The following is a 22,146-nucleotide window of genomic DNA, read 5'->3' as shown; positions in this document are numbered from 1 at the left end:
CTGGTTCAGTGTCCGTGAGGTGCAGGGATCTTCTCAGGGGATACTATTTACAAGAGAATCCCATGGGCAGCAGAGGCCAGCTATGTCAGCAGAGGTGGGCCTCCTATGGTTCTGTCCCAGCTCCTTACCCTACCTCCAATATGGGTTGCACCTGGACACCCTTCCCTGAGGCCTGAGCTCTGAGTGACCCCAGGCTATGCTGGACCCACCTTCACTCAGCCTCTCTCTTCTGCAAAGATCAATGCTCTCAGGCATCAGTTTGTGATCTTAGAGGGACAGCTACAATGCCTCCAGAATGTTTCCTCTCAATGAGAAAGGTGAGTTCCTAGACCTGACCCTGAGCTGGCACTGAGGGTGGACCTCAGATAGGGTCTGTCTGGGCTTGGCTTGCAGTTCGCTGGGCTGGGTCTAAATTCGACTTGCTGGGGCCATGGCTGGGACTGGACCTAGACCTGGGGTAGGAGTGGTGCTAAGGACAGGGCTGGGACAGAGCTGTGCCCCACATGCTCCAGGAGCTCAAGTAGATGCACTAGATAAGGAGAAGAATGCGGTCCATGTCATCAGTTCAGCAGAACTTCACTCCAGCCTACTCTGGGTGGATTCCTATGACAGAAAAGGGGACACCCAACCCAGGATGCATTTCTTCCCTCTGTGGGGCCAGGTATGCAAATGCCCAGAGAAGCAGCCACACAGCCCAGGACAGCAGAGAATTCAGACATGATCCTGAGAGTGGGGGTGGGATGCTTCATGTGGGGTTCAAGGCTGCAGGGTTCTGACCCTGGTGTGTGGCCACCAAGTATCTCACCCTAAAGATGCCCTGAAGTCTGGCAGGAGCAGGCTGCCTCCAATATCTGGCCAGTGCTGGACTGTTCCTGCATCTCCTTGGGTACTTAAAGCAGAGATTCTTCCCTAAGCCTGGATTCTAAGCACACAGAGGCCTCCTGGAGAACACACCTGAGTGCCCTGTGCCCTGGGACTCTCTACTAACTGTCCCTCCTTCTCTGCTCTCCCTGATGACAGTTTTGAATGCACATCACTTATCAAACCTCTTTGATCAAAAAAAGGAACAGTTTTCTGAAGGAGCCTGGTGGGCTGCAGTCCACGGGGTTGCTAAGAGTCGGACATGACTGAGCAACTTCACTTTCACTTTTCACTTTCATGCTTTGGAGAGGGAAAATGGCAACCCACTCCAGTGTTCTTCCCTGGAGGATCCCAGGGACAGGGGTGCCTGGTGGGCTGCCGTCTATGGGGTCACCCAGAGTCGGACACGACGAAAGTGACTTAGCAGCAGCAGCAGCAGAGCATAAAGGGGCCTAATTGGGTGAGACAAACGGTTGGCTCCTAAGGACTAAAGTCAACTAAGTGCTGAAGTAGTAGGATGAGAATTTCCAGCAGTTTGTCTTCCTCCTTGCACAAGCTTATCTGCACACCTATTTACTCCTTCATGCAGACTGATACAAACAAAGGAGAACTTAGGCATATGTGTGGGCTACACGTGTGTACCTAAACACCATAACTCAGTTGACAGCATCTACATACATGAACACACATGCACGCATATGCACACATATCATGATGGACCTTGAGTACACCAGATGGACACATGGATATATTCACGCATGCACATGCACACACACCCAGATGCATGGGATGTAACCAGTCATGGCACACGAGCTTGCACTGACCTTGTCCAGGGCTGTCTGGGTGCCATCCTGACTCCGTGGAAAATCTGGTCTCCGATTGCTTGTTGAAGCTACTCAGAGGAAAAGGGCATTGGGTCAGGGTACAGCCTGGGTTCAGAACCAGTCCAGTGAGCCCTCTTAGGAGCCTTGAAGATTTCCATGCAGACCCTGGAGTCAGAGCGGTATGGATAGGATGGAATAAAAAGAGATACTTAACGCGTCACATAGGGCATGCTGTTACGTAATGTACCTCTACCTTAGAAATAAGGACTGAGACTCTGAACAGGGAAGTGATTTTCCCTTGTCTCCTGGGTTGCCACTGCCAGGGTGGGCTGAACACATGACCTTCTGACCTAGACAGGGCTCTCTCCAAAGCTGATCCCACCCTGCACTCCCACTCCCACGTATAGCTCACAGATGCCATCATCCCCTGCCCAGTGGTTCAGGGAGGCTGACTGGCTGTAGCATCACCTGTGAACATATGGAAGCCAACACTGGACTGTCCCTGGTGCAGAGGTGAGCATTTGGCTGCTCTCAGATGCACCCCCGTCCTCTCTTTTCTCCTCACCCCTTCACACAGCATAGAACCGCTCTGACAACTCCACATGCCCAGTCATCATCCAAGGGTGAGAGTGAGCTGCCTGTTTGTTTGGTATTTTCCTCACTCTCAGGAACTGCCCTGGTCTCTACAGTGTCATTTCCCTGCCAAAGCCCTAACTATTTACATACTGATTAAAACCCCGATTCTGGCATACAACAGGGGGAGGAACAGAAAGTGCATATGGGAGTTTTAGTGTCACATACAGTAAGGTCTGATTCTCATCTACATTTGACAGCTGGGCAACTTTGGGCCTCCTAAGTAGGCACCTGAGTTCTGGGGTCCTCACCTGTACCTAGAGACCACGGCACCACTCAGGGCACATTGTGGAGCCAGAGCTGCTCTGAACCAAGTGCCTCACTTTCTTCCCATCTGGTGCCCTGGCACCCGGATGGGAGGCTGGAGACTCCAGTTGGAACACAAGGCCTAGATGCTGCCACATCCCCAACCTGACTCTCCTCTTCCCCTAGCGGTGCTCTTCCCTGATGGCCAAAGTGTCAGGGAGAAGATCTTCAAGATTTCAGGCTGCCCAGCAGATCTGCACACAGGCCAGGGAACAGTTGCCCTCCCCATGTTCTGCAGCTGAAAACGAGGCCTTGACTCAGCTGGCCACAGCCCAGAACAAGGCTGCTTTCCTGAGCATGACTGACACCAGGAATGAGGGCATCTACCCCACGGGAGAGCTCCTTGTCTATTCTCTCTGGGCCCCCCATGAGCCCAACAACAGGGTCACTGACAAAGGCCCAGAGAGCTGCATAGAGATCTATCAGGATGGCAGCTAGAACAACAGAGCCTGCGCTGAGATGCGCCTCAGGATCTGTGAGTTCTGAGCCCCCCGGGGAGGAAGAGGGCAATGCCAGGGCTGTGTGCTGCCAACATTCCAAAGAAAAGGTGATCCTTGGCTGCTCGTGACTTCTCCACTGAGCTATGAGATGAGGCCAGAAGGCAGGCCTTCTATGGAACTCCTCCATCAGAATAAAGTTTGAAACTGGCTTCACACCAGGAAGTCTTGTCACAAAAAAGAAGGGCAGACTGCTGACTCAGGGGCAAGGCCAAAAGGAGGTCTCCAAGATGACCCTGTTGCAAAATCCAGTGTCTCCTCCTCAACAAGACAGGTGTCTAGCCCTCCACCTCCACCAAACATGGGTTGCATTTGACCCCAGTGGTCACTGACTCCTCCTTGCCTTTCATTTCCTGTCTTCAATCTTCTTATCATTTGGCCTCCTTCACTTGTCTCTTCTCCTCTTCTGACACTTCACAGAGGGGAGCAGGAGCCTCACCTCTGGCTCCCTTCTCTCCTTGCACTTACTCTAGGCTTGGGCTCATTCTCTCCCATGGTTTCAAATCCCTTCTATTGATGCCTCCCCCAGGTAGAACCCTGTTTGGACCTCTCCCCAAACCCCAGAATCCTCTCAGCAATGCAATCTGTATCTCTGGGGCTTGGAGGCCATCGTTGCTGCCCTTTGCTGGGAGGGAGGTACTAGCTTCTCTGGCCATATTGAGTGGACTTTCACCCAGTAGAATCTCCTCACACTTGACCTTGACCACCCAGGATCTCTTTCTTCCCATGACAGTGTCACTGTGGATGGCTCATCAGAGAACGTGCCATCTTTACAATTTTAATCCCTTCTAAAGTTTCAGGCAGAAAGGGTGCCTGCCGGGAGCCAGCACGGGAGATCCCACCCATGACAAAGGTCATAAGGAAGAGACCTGACAGGCAAAGGTGAATCAGGACTCGAGGGACTCCCTGGACCTGCTCGAGCATCTACCCCAAAACCAGAGTCTGTCTGTCTTACTATTTTATGCCTTCCACCAACTCCTCTGATACCAATGAGGGGCTATCCCCAACTACCTTTCTCTGAAGAAAATCAGCTTAGGGATCTAGTTAATAAGTCTCCTAGGCATAATAGGAGTGTTTCCATTCAAACCCCTCTGATGGCTCTCTAACTTGCCTGACAGGTTTATCTGGACTTTTACAACTACACTTGTGATTGTTTACAGCCTCTTAACTGCGAGAGGCACGGGAAGCTTAAATAAAACCTTTCGAGGAGTTAAAATTATTAGAATAGTACTGGTGAAGGGTTTCATTGTTGAGCCAATGCTTGCTGCTGAGTTTTCATATCTCTTATTCGTTGTATGCCTGGGAGTACATTGATTAATATAGTTGATATATAGAAAAAATAAGTAGTAGCCTTGGCATTAATAACATTAGACCTTGAGTTAATAAATTCTCTCTCCTTGTTGTAACCCAATGTACCCTTGATCTATGAAGAATGTAACTTTATTTAGTATTTTCTGAGAATGGCACCAGACTTTAGATAAAAAACACTTTTAGAGAAAATAAGTTTTCTGGTTGACTAAGCTTTATCAGAAAAAAGGGTCATAAAATGTTAACAAGCCTCCTGGCCAGAAGATGATGTAAATCACCTAAGACCTGTATATACAGATAGGTATGCAGAAAGAAAGCCTGGTCTCGATAAGGGTCAGGACTGCTGACCCTGCATGACTCTGCATCTTCCATTATTCTTTATGTACAGCTTAAATTATATAAGCTCCTTTGGAAAATAAAGTTACGGGCCATGTTCACTGAAGCTTGGTCTCCCCATGTCATTCTTTTTTCTTTCTTTTTCTCTCTTTTTCAGGTTGACTCTCTGGAGCGCAGGGGCCCTCTGAGTTCACTTGCCTGCCCGGGCTTCTAAGACCCTCTCGAGAAGGTGCCCAAGGTGGGGGTGGCTTCGCTACACCGGGAAGGCACCTGTGGCCTATGTGAACAGAGCAAGTTCTGTGCTGGGGCTTTATTGGCTTTCTGCATAAACTAAGGAATATCAACCTCTTTCTCTCCTTTATTTTCTTAACTGCAACATTCTCTCTCTCTCTCTCTGTCTCTCTCTCTCTCTCTCTTTCCCTGATGCCATCTCCCCTGAGGGTATCCCTGGATCCAACCGGGGCTGGACCCCTGTAGCTGCCCAGCCATGTTCAGATTCATCCCCCAACCTCTTCCTGCCTTGAAGTACAAGGGATGTTCATCTTCACTCTGCCTCAGGGATAATCTAGTCAAACCCATCTCATTTTACAGACAAGGAAACCAAGACACAGAGAGGAAGGGAACCTCCACTTAGTAAGGTAGGAGACAGGGTGCCTCTGGGCCGGACCCCTGGTGTTTGTCAAGTCGAGTAAAATCAAGCTTTGTTCACACCCAGACACTCCAAGGACAAAGCTAGTGGTAAAAGCTGAGCTCTGCACAAGCAAAGAGATAAGGTGTCCACTCCTGAGTTCAACAAAGACTTCTCTGTCTACACATGCTTAGGAAGGATTCTTGGGGGTCGAAAAGGGAGGGGGCTCCACCCCATAGTAACTATGGACATGTACCCATAGGCCTCTGCATTGGGATCTTAGAAAACAGTTTCACATGCACCTTTTGAGGGTCCATGGACCAGTCAGGTGTGAAGATATTAACAAGATAATTGGCCAAAGGTAGTAAAGACCCTAAAAGACTGTCTTATATAAGACACATCTATATTATGTCACATCTTTACTGGGCTCCCCCTCATCTGGGATGCCCGCACTCTACCACGGGTGTGTATCTCTGCTTAGCTCTGCCTTACTGCACTCCTCCTCATTAGAGAGGATGCCCATACCCTTTCTTTCTGGGGGCGTATTTCTGCCTTGCTTCTGTCTTAAATAAACAACCTGTTTCTCTGTGTGCTCTGCCATACATTGTGCTGTGTCTCTAATAATAAGCTTTTTTTAATATCTATTTACAGTTTTTGCCTCCTTGAAACATTCTTGCTTTCAAATGGGGGAAAGAGCCACAGTCACTTTGCTTCTAGCCTCTAGCCCCTGAGAGTGTGTTGACTAGGATTCCTGGGGTTTCATCCAGTCCACCCAGTTTCCATCCTTGGGCAGGGAACTAAGATATCCCTTCAGGACCGCTCACTGCTCTCCCTCCGAGATCAGGAACACTGGTGCTGAAATTCACTCATGTAAAAGGTCATCTGACCCCAGAACTTGCACTTTCGGCTTGTAAATTTTTAGACCAAAGGCCTATGAATGCTTAGTTGATTTTATTGACTCACTACTGCAAAGAAAATTTTAAATGAAATCTGTACTTCAGAAGTTGGAATGAGGCCTGAATGAACCACAGGCTCATGGAAAGGGGTGATGAATACCCCTCCTCCAGACAGGAAACCAGCCACTCTTTCCTTTGTTCCCAGGGACAAAGGCCCTTTCTGAATAGATCCCCAAGTCCCACCTCTCTTCCCAACACACTTGCAGCCACACTGAGTATATGGGACAGCATGCCTGAAAACAAAGCCACAGCTGTCAACAGCATGCAGCTCAGGCCCCTGCTAAGATCTTTTTCCTGTTACTGAAAATCTCCCTAATTCCTGGCAGTTTCTGAAATATAAACAGTTACACAATCATGAGCAAACAGCTCTCCAGTACAAAGACCATGCCTGGTCATTCTTATCAAGGGAGTTTAGGGTGGCCTGTTTTTACTGCAAATAAGAAAAACAACTAGATCTAATTAAGCCCAAGGGGGGCATTTTTTGCTGCAGAGAATTCTGAATTGACATGAGAAGGACTGGGGGGTGGTTATAGGCAAACTGTGCCACCTCCCTGGCTTCTGCCTCTCTGCCCATACTTACCTCTTGGTTATCAGTCGGGAGAGGGGTGAGGGCAATATAGAGGTGTGGGAATTGGAGGTAGAAACTGATGGATGTAAGATAGGCTCAAGGTTGTGTTGTACAACATGCGGAATACAGCCATTGTGTAATACCTGTGAGAGGAATCTAACCTTTAAAATTGTACAAAAATGCAAAATTAAAACAAAAACAAAAGATAAATACTTGGGTCAAAGGAGTCACTTTGTTTAGACTTGACTCCAAATGCAGCAAGAGGAAGCTAGAATGATTTTTGGCCCAGTAGAATGTATTGGTAATTGTGTCCTCTTGTTTCAGTGAAATCTTATCACAGTTTGAAACCTATTTTGTGTTTTGTATGCTCTTGCCTATGAGGAGATACCAGGTCAAGTGAAGACAGACACCCATTAACACAACAATAGGCTATAGGCTGGGGGAGGTAGAAGCTGAAGCATCAGAACACAAAGTAATAGACTAAACAAATTGAGAGAAAGTCATGGGATAGATCATATTATTGATTGAATGTATTTTCTATTCTTTTCTGTCCAAAAGGCAAAACTTAGATGCATATTATGTGAATAGATGCATATTATGTGAATGAGACATGATTCAATTTGGGGGTCACAATATTTCCTAAAAGGAGCATGAGGTCTTGACCCACTGTGGACAATTGTATCAATAACCGGTCAAGGTAGTTCAATTTTTGGCAGGAGTACCTGGCTTAACAGCTTTGGTGAGGTCGCACAGCATGCAGTGACTAGTGAATGGAAGTAGGCAGCACATAATACATTACGTTTCTCAAGTTAGTAAAAGTCCGTTCATTTATTTGGAGTTATCATGCATGTGAATAGCATAAATCTCACTTGAAAAGAATCTCTGCTCGCATAGATTAAGACCTCGAAGAATGCTTTCTGATCAGCTGAAGATTCTTTTACAATATGCTCAAATATTCAATAATCATATCATCCTTGGATTATTTTTAATTTTTTTTAACTTTTTCTAATTGATTTTTGTTATTTAATTTTTTTTTTTTTTTTTACTTTGCAATACTGTATTGGTTTTGCCATACATTGACATGAATCCACCACAGGTGTACATGAGTTCCCAACCCTGAACCCCCCTCCCACCACCCTCCCTGTATCATCTCTCTGGGTCATCCCAGTGCACCAGCCCCAAGCATCCTGTATCCTGTATCGAACCTAGACTAGTGATTCATTTCTTACGTGATAATATACATGTTTCAATGCCATTCTCCCAAATCATCCCATCCTCTCCCTCTCCCACAGAGTCCAAAAGTCTGTTCTATACATCTGTGTCTCTTTTGCTGTCTCACATACAGGGTTATCATTACCATCTTTCTAAATTCCATATATATGTGTTGGTATACTGTATTGGTGTTTTTCTTTCTGGCTTACTTCACTCTGTATAATAGGCTCCAGTTTCATCCACCTCATTAGAACTGATTCAAATGTATTCTTTTTAATGGCTGAGTAATACTCCATAGTGTATATGTACCACAGCTTTCTTATCTATTCGTCTGCTGATGGACATCTATGTTGCTTCCATGTCCTGGCTATTATAAACAATGCTGTGATGAACACTGGGGTACACGTGTCTCTTTCAATTCTGGTTTCCTCAGTGTGTATGCCCAGCAGTGGGATTGCTGGGTCATAAGGCAGTTCTCTTTGTAGTTTTTTAAAGAATCTCCACACTGTTCTCCATAGTGGCTGTACTAGTTTGCATTCCCACCAACAGTTTAAGAGAGTTCCCTTTTCTCCACACCCTCTCCAGCATTTATTGCTTGCGGACTTTGGGATCACAGCCATTCTGACTGGCGTGAAATGGTACCTCATTGTGGTCTTGATTTGCATTTCTCTGATAATGAGTGATATTGAGCATCTTTCCATGTGTTTGTTAGCCATCCCTATGTCTTCTTCAGAGAAACGTCTATTTAGGTATTTTTCACAGAGCTAGAACAAATAATTTCAAGATTTGTATGGAAATACAAAAAAAAACTTGAATAGCCAAAGCAATCTTGAGAAAGAAGAACGGAACTGGAGGAATCAACATGCCTGACTTCAGGCTCTACTACAAAGCCGCAGTCATCAAGACAGTGTGGTACTGACACAAAGACAGAAATGTAGATCAATGGAACAAAATAGAAAGCCCAGAGATAAATCCACACACCTATGGACACCTTATCTTTGACAAAGGAGGCAAGAATATACAATGGAGTAAAGACAATCTCTTTAACAAGTGGTGCTGGGAAAATTGGTCAACCACTTGTAAAAGAATGAACCTAGAACACTTTCTAACACCATACACAAAAATAAACTCAAAATGGATTAAAGATCTAAATGTAAGGCCAGAAACTATAAAACCCCTAGAGGAGAACATAGGCAAAACACTCTCCGACATAAATCACAGCAGGATCCTCTATGATCCACCTCCCAGAATCCTGGAAATAAAAGCAAAAATAAATAAATGGGATCTAATTAAAATTAAAAGCATCTGCACAACAAAGGAAACTATAAGCAAGGTGAAAAGACAGCGTTTGTGAAAATAATAGCAAATGAAGCAACTGACAAACAACTAATCTCAAAAATATACAAGCAACTCCTGCAGCTCAATTCAAGAAAAATAAAAACTGGGCCAAAGAACTGAATAGACATTTCTCCAAAGAAGACACATGGATTTTTTAAAATTTAAAGTGGTTGGTATAACCAGACTTTTCTGTGAACTCAGAAAGGAGAAGAAAACCTGGAAAATCCATGATACCTATTTTCTTTTTGAAGCAGCAGTGTTCTGGGTGGTTGGCAAATAGTAGCTCTTAAGGCCATGAAATTAAAGGACACTTACTCCTTGGAAGAAAAGTTATGACCAACCTAGATAGCATATTCAAGAGCAGAAACATTACTTTACCGACTAAGGCCCGTCTAGTTAAGGCTATGGTTTTTCCAGTAGTCATGTATGGATGTGAGAGTTGGACTGTGAAGAAGGCTGAGCTCCAAAGAATTGATGCGTTTGAACTGTGGTGTTGGAGAAGACTCTTGAGAGTCCCTTGGACTGCAAGGAGATCCAACCAGACCATCCTAAAGGAGATCAGCCCTGGGATTTCTTTGGGAAGGAATGATGCTAAAGCTGAAACTCCAGTACTTTGGCCACCTCATGAGAAGAGTTGACTCATTGGAAAAGACCCTGATGCTGGGAGGGATTGGGGGCAGGAGGAGAAGGGGAAGGGGACGACAGAGGATGAGATGGCTGGATGGCATCACTGACTCGATGGACATGAGTCTGAGTGAACTCCGGGAGTTGGTGACGGACAGGGAAGCCTGGCGTGCTGCGATTCATGGGGTTGCAAAGAGTCGGACACAACTGAGCTACTGAACTGAACTGAGCTGAAGGACACATTCAGAAATTTTAAAAGCTGGTCGTTAATCCATTTGTAGATTAAATGCATGAAAATTTGAAAACACTACGAAGAAGTACTTTTTACTTCGATGAGCTGCTTTGCCAGCACACCACTAGATAAATGTATATGGTGGGCAAATATCCTAGTCCATAAACAAAGATGAAAAAATCCTGGCATTTGGATTATAACTTACCTGCTATCACTGGCAAAAATGAGGCTTAGAAATAGGGTGGTCTGCTATCATCCCAAACTGTTCACCAAAAGTCATTAAAGTAGGCTTATTCAAAATGTTTTTCATGTCCTTTGTGCAAATTTTCATATTATAATTCTTTTCAGAACAGAATATCAGTAAAATGTTGGGCTTTTAAGTGAATTAATATGCTACCTTCTATTAGAGATAAATTATTTACCAATGGTTTTTGCTTTAGTTTTGAAAGGAAATGTAATGCCAGTTAACTTAGTACTTTCATGGTTAAAGATATTTTTATTATTTACTTTTTAAAGATGCTATTTTATTTCATGGTTTGTAATACAGAGTTTCTACTCATGTAATTTAGACAGTGCCACTAATGATATTAGAGGAAAATGATATTTTTCATGATAGAAGTATTTGGTAAATACACTGTTTTTTTTTCTTTCTATTATTTTTTTTATTTAAGAGACCATATCACTTAAAGGCTTTTTTTAAATTAAAGTGTATTGAGTTTACAGTGTTGTATTCATTTCTGCTGTACAGCAAAGGATTTCAGCTATATATATAGCTGTGTATATATATATATACACATGTGTGTGTATATGTGTGTGTGTGTGTGTGTGTGTGTGTACACACACACATTCTTTTTCCCTACTTTCCATCATGGTTTATCACAGGGTATTGAATATATCTCCCTATGCAATATATAATAGTTTGCATCTGCTAACCCCAAACTACAACTCTATCCCTTCCCCATGGCCCATAAAGAATGTTTTAATTGAACAAATTATGGATCATCTACAATGAGAAATATTATACATCTCCCTTTGTCTTTAATCACATGGATGTGTACTCTGAAATAATCGCAATCCACATTTAAGCAAGACTTTAGAACCTATTTTATGTTTTGTTATTAACACTAATATGTCATTTTCATATTTATATTGTCTTTGTAAATCATAATTTAAAATACTGCATTGTATTCTATCAGGTTGATATGCTGAAAGTTACTAGTTAACTTATTGTTTCATCAGAAGAATTTATTTCCATTCCTGTTTCTTATCCCTGATTTTCTGTGAATGCCATGTTTATTTCTGGAAAAGTCTGTGTCCCTACAGGGTTATTTCCCTTGGCAGCTGTCACAATAAATCAGTAGTAGAATAATTTGCTGCAGCAAATAAATTGTCCATTGTCTTAACACCATCTCAGAGATTCACCCAAGAGTGCCTAATGGGCAGTGCAGGTAATATGATAATCACATGGGAAATGTGACCACCACCTGTTCCTTACAAGTATAGGGCTGACGCTTCCTCACCAGCTGCTGCTGCTGCTGTTTAGTCACTAAGCTGTGTCTGACTCTTTGCAATCTCATGGGCTGTAGCCTGCTAGGCCTCTCCTCTGTCTATAGGGTTTTTCAGGAAAGAATCCTGGAGTGGGTTGCCATTTCCTTCTCCAGGGAATCTTCCTGACCCAGGGAATGAACCTCGGGTCTCCTGCATTAGCAGGAGGTCCTTTATCACTGACCACCTGGGATGCACTCCTCACAGCTGTAGCCTCTTATTCGCTTCCCACCTGCACTGAGGGAAAGGAATGCCTTTCACATGAGTCACTTCTGCTTCAGCTCCTACAGGGAACAATGAAGACAGATTTCAGAAATTTTTATTTTTTCTCCTTTGATGCTCATTGTCACATTTTTCTCAGTTTTTTCTACATATGTTGTCTTTTTTCATCAGTTATCATTGTTCTGTTTTCTTTCATTTTTTCCAGCATTGTTTTATTTATTTACTTTTACCACATTGCACACCTTTTCTTAGTCTTTTTCATGCTTCCTTTTCTCACCCACATGTCTCCATTAAAACAATTTTTTTTCTCTGATTTTATTCCATTCTCTTTTCTTTGAGTGGTCATAGCAGTGTTAGAAGAGCTGTTTCTAAGACAGGTTTTCTTGCTTAAACCTCGGCTTTATCACTTACTAGATGTATGACCTTGGGCAAGATATTTGTTCTCTTTTTGCTTCAGCATTCCTATCTGTAAAATAGGAATAAATCTAATTCTCTCATAAAGTTGTGTGAAGATTAAATAAATTACTACAGGTAAATTGTTTAGAAGTGTGCCTGGCCCATAAGAGTCTACTATTTATATTCTAATTGCTTGACACTCTTTATTTGTAGCTCATTTTAATTCTCTTTGGCATCTCTGTCATTTCTCGAGCTGCTGTGGCTGCTGCTGCTAAGTCGTAGTCGTGTCCGACTCTGTGCGACCCCATAGACAGCAGCCCACCAGGCTCCCTCGTCCCTGGGATTCTCCAGGCAAGAACATTGGAGTGGGTTGCCATTTCCTTCTCCAATGCATGAAAGTGAAAAGTGAAAGTGAAGTAGCTCAGTGGTGTCTGACTCCTTGCGACCCCTTGGGCTGCAGCCCACCAGGCTCTTCAACCCATGGGATTTTATTTCTTGAACTACCTCCTTTGATAGCCTCACATGGGTTTATATTTTCAATTGCTTTGCTTTCACTTGTGTTCTCTTACACTATTTTTGCTCTTTGAATTCATTTCTGCATTTTCCTGTGCACAGAAAACATTATAATTTCCTTTCAATTCCCTAATTCTTTTTTTGATATATTTTTGTTTCATTGAGAACTAATTGGTGTACATCACTGCCATCCTCGAATTCTTGACCTCTCTTTACTGTCCTTAGGTCCATTTTATTCATCATAGGAATGCAGTCTTCTCTAGGTTTTATATTTACCCTGTTTCCTTTAACATCTCTTCCATTATTGTTTATCTATTTCTTCATCATTTACTAATCTGGGCTAGTTATCTGTAGAGATGACATTTGTTCACATATTCTTTTTGTGTTTATATATCATTTCTGCTTCTCCCATCATCTCTTCTTCCCTTTATGCTTATACAGTGTTTTGGGTCTTCTATTGCTTTGTGTTTTTATTGATGAACATTTTGGCAATTTTAGTGTTTTTCACATTTTTATTTTCTTCCTCTTTTCTCTATTTATATTGTGATGTTTCTATGTATGAATACTTCTATATTCTTCATCTCTTTGAATATATGCTTTCTTCTCACTTATCATTTGCTGTTTTTTCCCTAACCTATTCTCTCCACCACCTCACCCTTTCTTATTTTCAATTCAATAAATTTATTTCTCTAGAGAGTCGATTCTTGATTTCACAAGCCTCCTTTATCTTATATTTTTTACCCACAATCTTCCTATATTTTTCATATTCTTTACTCTTTTTTCTCTAGTATAATTTGAATTCTCACTTGTTCTTAATATTTTCTCTTAAGGAAATCTTGCATGATTTATGGAATACCATCAAGGAGCTGTGGTACACATTATGGGAGTCTCAGAGATAGAAGAGAAAGAAAAAGGAGCAGTATATTTAAGGAGAAAATGGCTGAAAACTTCCCAAATCTTGGGAGGAAAAATGGACAATGAAACTAATAAATCTCAAATGACACCAAATAGCATCAACCCAAAGCAGATTACTCTGAGACATATTATAATTAAATTATCAAATCAAGAACAAAGAGAATTTTGAAAGTAGCAATGGAAAAGCTACTTGTCATATATAAGAGAACTCCCATAATACTATCAGCAAATTTTTCAGCAAAACTTTGCAGTTCAGGAGAAAGGCCATAATATATTCAAAGCACCAAAAGAAAAAAAATTAAACCAAGCATACTTTACCCAAAAACAATAATATTTTCAAAGAAAGAGATAATGTCTTTCCTAGACAAATAAAAACAGAGAGAATTCATCACCACTAGACCTGCTTGTATATCAATACCAAAATCAGATTGATATTCTTTGCAGCCAAAGATGTAAAAACTCTATACAGTCAGCAAAAATAAGACCAGGAGTTCACTGTGGCTCAGATCATAAATTCTTATTGCCAAATTCAGACTTAAATTGAAAAATGTAGGGAAAACCACTAGACCATTCAAGTATGACCTAAATCAAATCCCTTACTATTATACAGTGGAAATGACAAATAGATTCAAGGGGTTAGATCTGATAGAGTACATGAAGAACTGTGGATGGAGGTTTGTAACATTGTTCAGGAGGCAGTGATCAAGACCATCCCCAAGAAAAAAAAAAGAAGCAAAATGGTTGTCTGAGGAGGCCTTACAAATAGCTGAGAAAAGAAGAAAAGCTAAAGGCAATGGAAAAAAGGAAAGATATACCCATTTGAATGCAGAGTTCTAAAGAATGGCAAGGAGAGATAAGAAAGCCTTCCTCAGTGATCAATGCAAAGAAATAGAGGGAAACAATAAAATGGGAAAAACTAGAGATCTCTTCAAGAAAATTAGAGATACCGAGGGAATATTTCATGCAAAGATGGGCTCAATAAAGGACAGAAATGGTATGGACCTAACAGAAGCAGAAAATATTAAGAATAGGTGGCAAGAATACACAGAAGAATACACAAAATGATCTCTATGACCTAGATAGCCACCTTGGTGTGATCACTCACCTAGAGCCAGACATCCTGGAAAGTCAAGTGGGCCTTAGGAAGCATCACTATGAACAAAGCTAGAGGAAGTGATGGAATTCCAGTTGAGCTATTTCAAATCTTAAAAGATGATGCTGTGAGAGTGCTGCACTCAATATGCCAGCAAATTTGGAAAACTCAGCAGTGGCCACAGGACTGGAAAACGTCAGTTTTCATTCCAATCCCAAAGAAAGGCAATGCCAAAGAATGTTCAAACTACCACACAACTGCACTCATCTCACATGCTAGGAAAATAATGCTCAAAATTATCCAAGCCAGGCTTCAACAATGTGTGAACCATGAACTTCCAGATGTTCCAGCTGGACTTAGAAAAAGCAGAGGAGAGATCAAATTGCCAACATCCGCTGGATCATCAAAAAAGCACGAGAGTTCCAGAAAAACATCTATTTCTGCTTTATTAACTACACCAAAGTCTTTGACTGTGTGGATCACAACAAACTGTGGAAAATTCTGAAAGAGATGGGAATACCAGACCACCTGACCTGCCTCCTGAGAAATCTGTATGCAGGTCAGGAAGCACAGTTAGGTCTGGACATGGAACAACAGACTGGTTCCAACTAGGAAAAGGAGTACGTCAAGGCTGTATATTGTCACCCTGCTTATTTCACTGATATGAAGAGTACATCATGAGAAATGCTGGGCTAGAAAGGGCACATACTGAAATCAAGATTTCCAGGAGAAATATCAACAACCTCAGATAGGAGGATGACACCATTTTTACGGCAGAAAACAAAGAAGAACTAAAGAGCCTCTTGATGAAAGTGAAAGAGGAGAGTGAAAAAGTTGGCTTAAAGCTCAACATTCCAAAAACGAAGATCATGGCATCAGGTCCCATCACTTCATGGGAAATAGATGGGGAAACAATGGAAACAGTGAGAGACTTTATTTTGGGGGGCTCCAAAATCACTGCAGATGGTGATTGTAGCCATGAAATTAAAAGATGCTTGCTCCTTGCAAGAAAGTTATGACCAACCTAGACAGCATACTTAAAAGCTGAGACACTACTTTGCCAACAAAGATCCATTTAGACAAGGCTATGGTTTTACCAGTAGTCATATATGGATATGAGAGTTGGACTGTGAAGAAAGCTCAGCACCAAAGAATTTATGCTTTTGAACTGTGGTGTTGGAGAAGACTGTTGAGAGTCCCTTGGACTGCAAGGAGATCCAACCAGTCCCTCCTAAGAAATCAGTCCTGAATATTCATTGGAAGGACTGATGTTGAAGCTAAAACTCCAATACTTTGGCCACCTGATGGGAAGAGCTGACTCATTTGAAAAGACCCTGATGCTGGGACAGATTGAAAGCGGAAGGAGAAGGGGACAACAGAGAATGAGATGGCTGGATGGCATCACCGACTCAATGGACATGAGTTTGAGTAAACTCCAGGATTCGGTGATGGACAGGGAGTCCTGGCATGCTGCAGTTTATGGGGTCTCAAAGAGTCAGAAGCAACTGATCAGCTAAACTGAATTGATACACATATGTGCAAAGGAATATTATTCAGCCGTGAAAAAGAAGTATATCCTGCCATTTGCAATAACATAGATGGATCTTGAGGACATTAGGCTAGCTAAAATAAGTCAGACCGAGAAAGAAAAATAAGATATCACTTATACATGGAATCTAAAAAAGAACAAATTCAAAAAACAGAGTAAATGGTTACTAGTGGATGACAGAGAGAAGAGTTAGAATATTTTTTTAGTGTACAAACTTGCAACAAGTAGTAAATATGTCCTAGAGATCAAACACCTAGTGAATATAGACAATATCCTATTGTAATGAAACTAAGGGACCAGAACCTAATATTCCATCTACTAAAAAGAAATTATAACTGTCTTATGATAGAGGTGCTTATTATCACTACAATGGCAATCATATTACAATGTATAAATATATGAAATTAATATGTTGTGCATCTGAAATATACACAGTGCTCTATGTCAAATATATTTCAGTTTGAAAAAAAAGAAATCTTTGCATTCTAGAAACTAGAATCCAAGTATGCTCTAATTCCTCTTGCATTATCTCTCAGGATCAAAGTAAAGAGATAATCTGGGCTAGCAATTTTGAATCAATATTTTATATCAAGTATTTTTCTAAACAATTTTTACAAGTTATATCATACAATGTGAAGGATTAATAAAAATAAATTTTTCTGTATCTTCTACCAATGGAGGAAAGCTTGGTTTGGTGCATTCACTGATGGGGAAGGGACCTGGACTGGATATTCATCTCACAGTAGAAAATGAAGTCACATGAGGACATTGTAGAGAATGTAAGCAACAGGGTCAGTTTGATTATGGGATGTTGTCCTTGATGACTATAGTCAACACTAGAGAATAATGAACAGTATATACTGTGTGGACTCTGGATAAAATAATACCCATATTGCCAGTTTCAGACCAGGATTCCTTTTTTGCACTACTGTTGCAGATGGCTTTGACACAGGACAACTTATGGACTGGTAGAATAATTTTGAATGGAATAGTTCATATAAAAAAGGGGGGAAAACGTATCTAGTGATCAAATACACAGCTAGAAAGAAAATAGTTAATTTAGAAGAAGCCATTGGAGAAGGCAATGGCAACCCACTCCAGTACTCTTACCTGGAAAATCCATGGATGGAGGAGCCTGGTAGGCTACAGTCTCTTGGGTTGTGAAGAGTCAGACACAACTGAGTGACTTCACTTTCACTTTTCACTTTCATGCATTGGAGAAGGAAACGGCAACCCACTCCAGTATTCTTGGTTGGAGATTCCCAGGGACGGAGGAGCATGGTGGGCTGCCGTCTACGAGGCCACACAGAGTCGGACACGACTGAAGCGACTTAGCAGCAGCAGCAGCAGAGGAAGCCATATTCAGACTACCAACAAATAAAGTAAGCAACTTATTACAGATCAGGTTTTTTATAAATGTTATAGTACCCAATAAGCTATGGGGGAGCTTCCCTGGTGGTCCAGTGGTTAAGACTTCCTGCTTGTAATGCAGGAGATATGGATTCCATTGCTGGTCAGGATCTAGGATTCCCCCATACCTTGCTCCATGGCCAAAAACAAAAGAAAGAAACCAATAAGCTATGGGTTACAGGGACTTCAAAGAGGGTACTGGGGAGAAGACTTCTTTTTCTTTTTTTGGCTGTACCATGTGGCTTATGGGATCTCAGTTCCCTGACCAGGAATTGAACCCAGGCCACAGCTGTGAAACCCAGGAATCCTAACCACTGGGCCACCAGTTGTTGGGGGTTCTTTGTACCTTTGTGCCAAACCACCCCCCACAACATTTCTTGAACTCTCAAGAAGACATGTTTCTCTTGCTTCCCTTTGGGGTGTTTGAGACAGCATTTACTCAAATCCTAGTAGCTAACGTTCATCCCTTGAGAATACATGTGGCCTTGAGTGGCTGAGTGGTACAGGCTCATTTGAATGGATGGTCAAGAAGGAATGTGCATAAATAATGAGGGATCAGGCTGGTTGGGCATGTGGTTTATTCGTTTATTCCTTTTCTCCAAGGTACGAGAACAGATCATTTCTCTGGTAAGTTCTGAAATAAGTTATTATGAAACAGAGGTACATTGGTTACCAGGATCTTGGGTTTGAGAGCCCTAGGAGCCCATACAAACCCTGCCCCAAATCCAGCCTCCCCTACACCTTGGGATAACCTAATCATCTCAGTTCGTTGGGCTCATACTTGGTTGGGGCTGAGACACAATTATCCCTGGTTGAGAACTGTTGTTCTACAAAAGGTAGGAAGACAGTGGTTTGGGGTATATCTGAGTCTGTGAAAGAGTCATTTGTATCCAAAAACCTATGATCCTGCTTCAGATGGTTTGTAAGACCCTGTGTTCCATTCTGAAAGGAATGGAAATTCAGCCTCAACAGAAAAGTGTTTCTCCCAATACAGCCTGAAGAAAGGGTGTTGATTCTAACTCAGGTGTGTTTCTTCAGGACATCGTGACTGCTTATTTCTGAACATCTGTACATAAGAGATGAGCTTATAGTCATATCAAGTGGGCACGTGCCCACTGAAGGCATGAATTCACTGAAGGTATGAATTTCAATCCATGCCTAAACCAGGAAAGCCATCTGAGCCAGAGAAGGTGATTTTTCATTTGGATCCCAGCTCTTGGCAGAGGGAGAAACGTTTTAAGGAATGCCTGTATACATGAGGACTTGAGTACTCTGGGTAGTGAAATGAAGGCAGATCACTATTTCCCCTAAGAATCAAAAAATGGGAAATGCTAAGATGTCAAATTTAAGGAAATGAAAGGACAAGATAAGCAATACTATATGAGGAGCCCTCCATTCTAGCCAACCAATGGAGAAGCCACTCCTAGCCTGGTGTGGACAGTTGCTCTGAATTTGCACCTAGTTTGCAAGGATGAGATGAAAGGTATAAATCAAACCCCCAAGATTTGGCCTCAGAGACATTGCCCTCTGCTTGACGGGTCAGGGGGGAAACAGTGGAATCTTACTTCTTCTGATGGCCATGTCTCCTTTTCCTGCCCTTGTTATGGTTTTAGAAGCAAAGAGCTCAGCACCCAGAACAGAGCAGAAGGGAGTCTGTGAATGCTCTGGCAGAAGGCCTCAATGCCAGACCTCCCCTGACAGTTCCCAGAGACCAAAACCAAACAATCTGCCCACTGCTGTTGGGATGGACCTCACAGGCCTTTGTGCCTTGCAGATGCCTTGCCTTAAGACTGAAGTAAGAGGGAGAGATAGCAACAAAGGCACGACAGAGGATCTTACGTTTTCAAAACAGAAACTCCTAGAGTGACATGCCATCATTTATAGCAGATAGGAAATGGCAGCAATATTTGACACTGGGAAGAAGTGTCAAAGTGTCTCCCTATGATTCACTGGGGGAATTGATGTCAGTAGGGCTTATCTGTTACCAGGGAAACCTGCAGCTAGGGCAGCAGCCAGCATGTGGGCAGTTACTATCTAAGCCCTATATTTAAGAGGACTGGATAGACCTGTGAGTGGAGCAAGGACTGGTCGAGCAGGGAGGTGTAGAGAAAGCAAGAGAACAGCCATCTTGAATGGGCTGACCATACACTCCACCCCTACATAACCTTCATACCCCTTGATGTCTTGGTCAACCCCTCTTCCGCACCTTACCTGGCTCAGGTATATAGAGGTGTACCACAAACAGATACCACAAATGCAACACAGACAACCACAGCTAGTGAATACTGAGTCCAAAAGGTAGCAGCCTTTGGAGACAGGCATTTATCAGGTCAATTTTTCATGGGATTCCTGAGGACAACAGCAGCATATCGCTGCAGACCCAGCCATCAGGCTCATTTTGGGCTGAGGTCATCATTATTGCTCTGTCTGCAAACAGAGCCCTCCACTCAGACCAGACATGAAATATAAGATGTCTAACAGACTCATTGCAGGGAAGATCCTGACCATTAAGCAAAAGACAAGCAGTAAGAGCACTGTGACATATTAACATGCTTGACTGCGATTTTGTCCTGGGCTGCAGTACCATTATGCTGTCCAACCTCTGTCCTCTTCAGCCAGTGTCAAACACTGGAGGGGGGCTGGGTAACAGAACACAAGATGAATGGTGCCCTTCTCTAGTAGGGGACCGAGATTAATTTCTTAGTCTTCTTACCAGGGTCCAGATGAAATCTGTAAGGTCCTTTCTAGTCTTAATCCCCACAGGGCAGCAAACCCAAAACACCTGGGGCTTCCCTGCCAGTTTTAGTCCTGGGGCCACTTACAATATGTTCCCCTGGGGATAGATCCTGTGGCAAGGGCAAAAGTGAGTTATTCTCCTGATCGTTAGCTGGCAATGATACTCGGGTGGTCAACAGTTGAACTCCAATGATGTTGAATAGTTTGCTCTGGGTTAACACGATGTAGGTACGCCCTGTGCTGACTGCTCCTGGAATATTTAATGACAAGCTCTGTGACTTAAGCTAGCCTCTTGGTTCACAGGTTGAGACAGTGGGTTTCCTGTATCAGTTGTTGCTTGCTCAGTCCACTTGACCTTCTGTTAGCCCAGCAGCAGTAGGGCTGTAGGACAGGCAGAAACGCCAGGGTATGGCATTTTAATCAGCCCATTCCTGAACCTCATGGCCACTAAGTGGTGTTTTTCTGCATTGCTCAGCAAAATTGAGTAGGCCCACTGTGACAGCTTCCACCTGTTGTAAAGCATGTAGGCTGCATAGAGCTTTGTTCCTTGACACTATATCCCTGATCTGCCCCCTCCTACACCTGGGACCAGAAGCCCAGAGGGTACTCTTTTTATTTCACCATTCCCGCAGGTCCCAACCAAACCCTTCAGGGTAACCAACCATGGCCAATTCACAAGCTGTCCCAGTTAGTGTCCCTAAAGCTTGTAATTGTTTAGGGGTGGTGGGTCAAGGGTATGTTTGTATTTTGTAGAAAACAATAAAACCAGAAAGGCTCTTGTGTTTTGCCAGAATCACAAGCCCTCCCAGGCAGTCAGGTAAAGTACAAGCCCAGGCTGCTACTTTTAAACTGGAAGAGCCTCTGAGGTTAATAGGATGTCATCAGTTTAATGTAAGAGAAAGACATCTCTCCCAGGAACCCACGTGCTAGGGGAATGAGCCCTGGGATTATCCCCACAACTTTCCCTTGCCTGTCCTCATTCTCCAACATCTCGGCACTCACTGGATTATCTGCAGCTTTCTGGCTGACTCACCAATTGTTGGGCTGCACGCTGCGGATGTGCACGCATGTTGATGCCCAGCCTTGAGACCGAAGCAAGAGCTGGGAGACAGGAGCAAAGACTTCCATGGCTTATTAGATAAGGAATCTTAATGTCCAAAAAAGAAGGGTCTTCACGCAACCATGTTCAGCGAGAACAGGACGGGCATGGACGCAATCTTCACCGCTTGAGGGAGGAACCCCCCAGTCTAACAGAGAGTTGACGTCAGTTTGTTTATCAGTTACCAGGGAATCCAGTGTCTGGGGCAGCAGGTATGTAGGCGATTACTGTTAAACCCTTAATTAAGAGAATTGGATAGTCATGTGAGTGAAGGACGGCTGGGCAGGGGATGAACAGAGAGCATAGAAAGCCATCTTGAGGCAAGTGGAGCGTTGTCCTAGATTT

Source organism: Budorcas taxicolor, chromosome 5, assembly GCF_023091745.1.
Source record: "Budorcas taxicolor isolate Tak-1 chromosome 5, Takin1.1, whole genome shotgun sequence".
Lineage (NCBI taxonomy): Eukaryota > Metazoa > Chordata > Mammalia > Artiodactyla > Bovidae > Budorcas > Budorcas taxicolor.
This window is presented reverse-complemented; position numbering follows the sequence as displayed.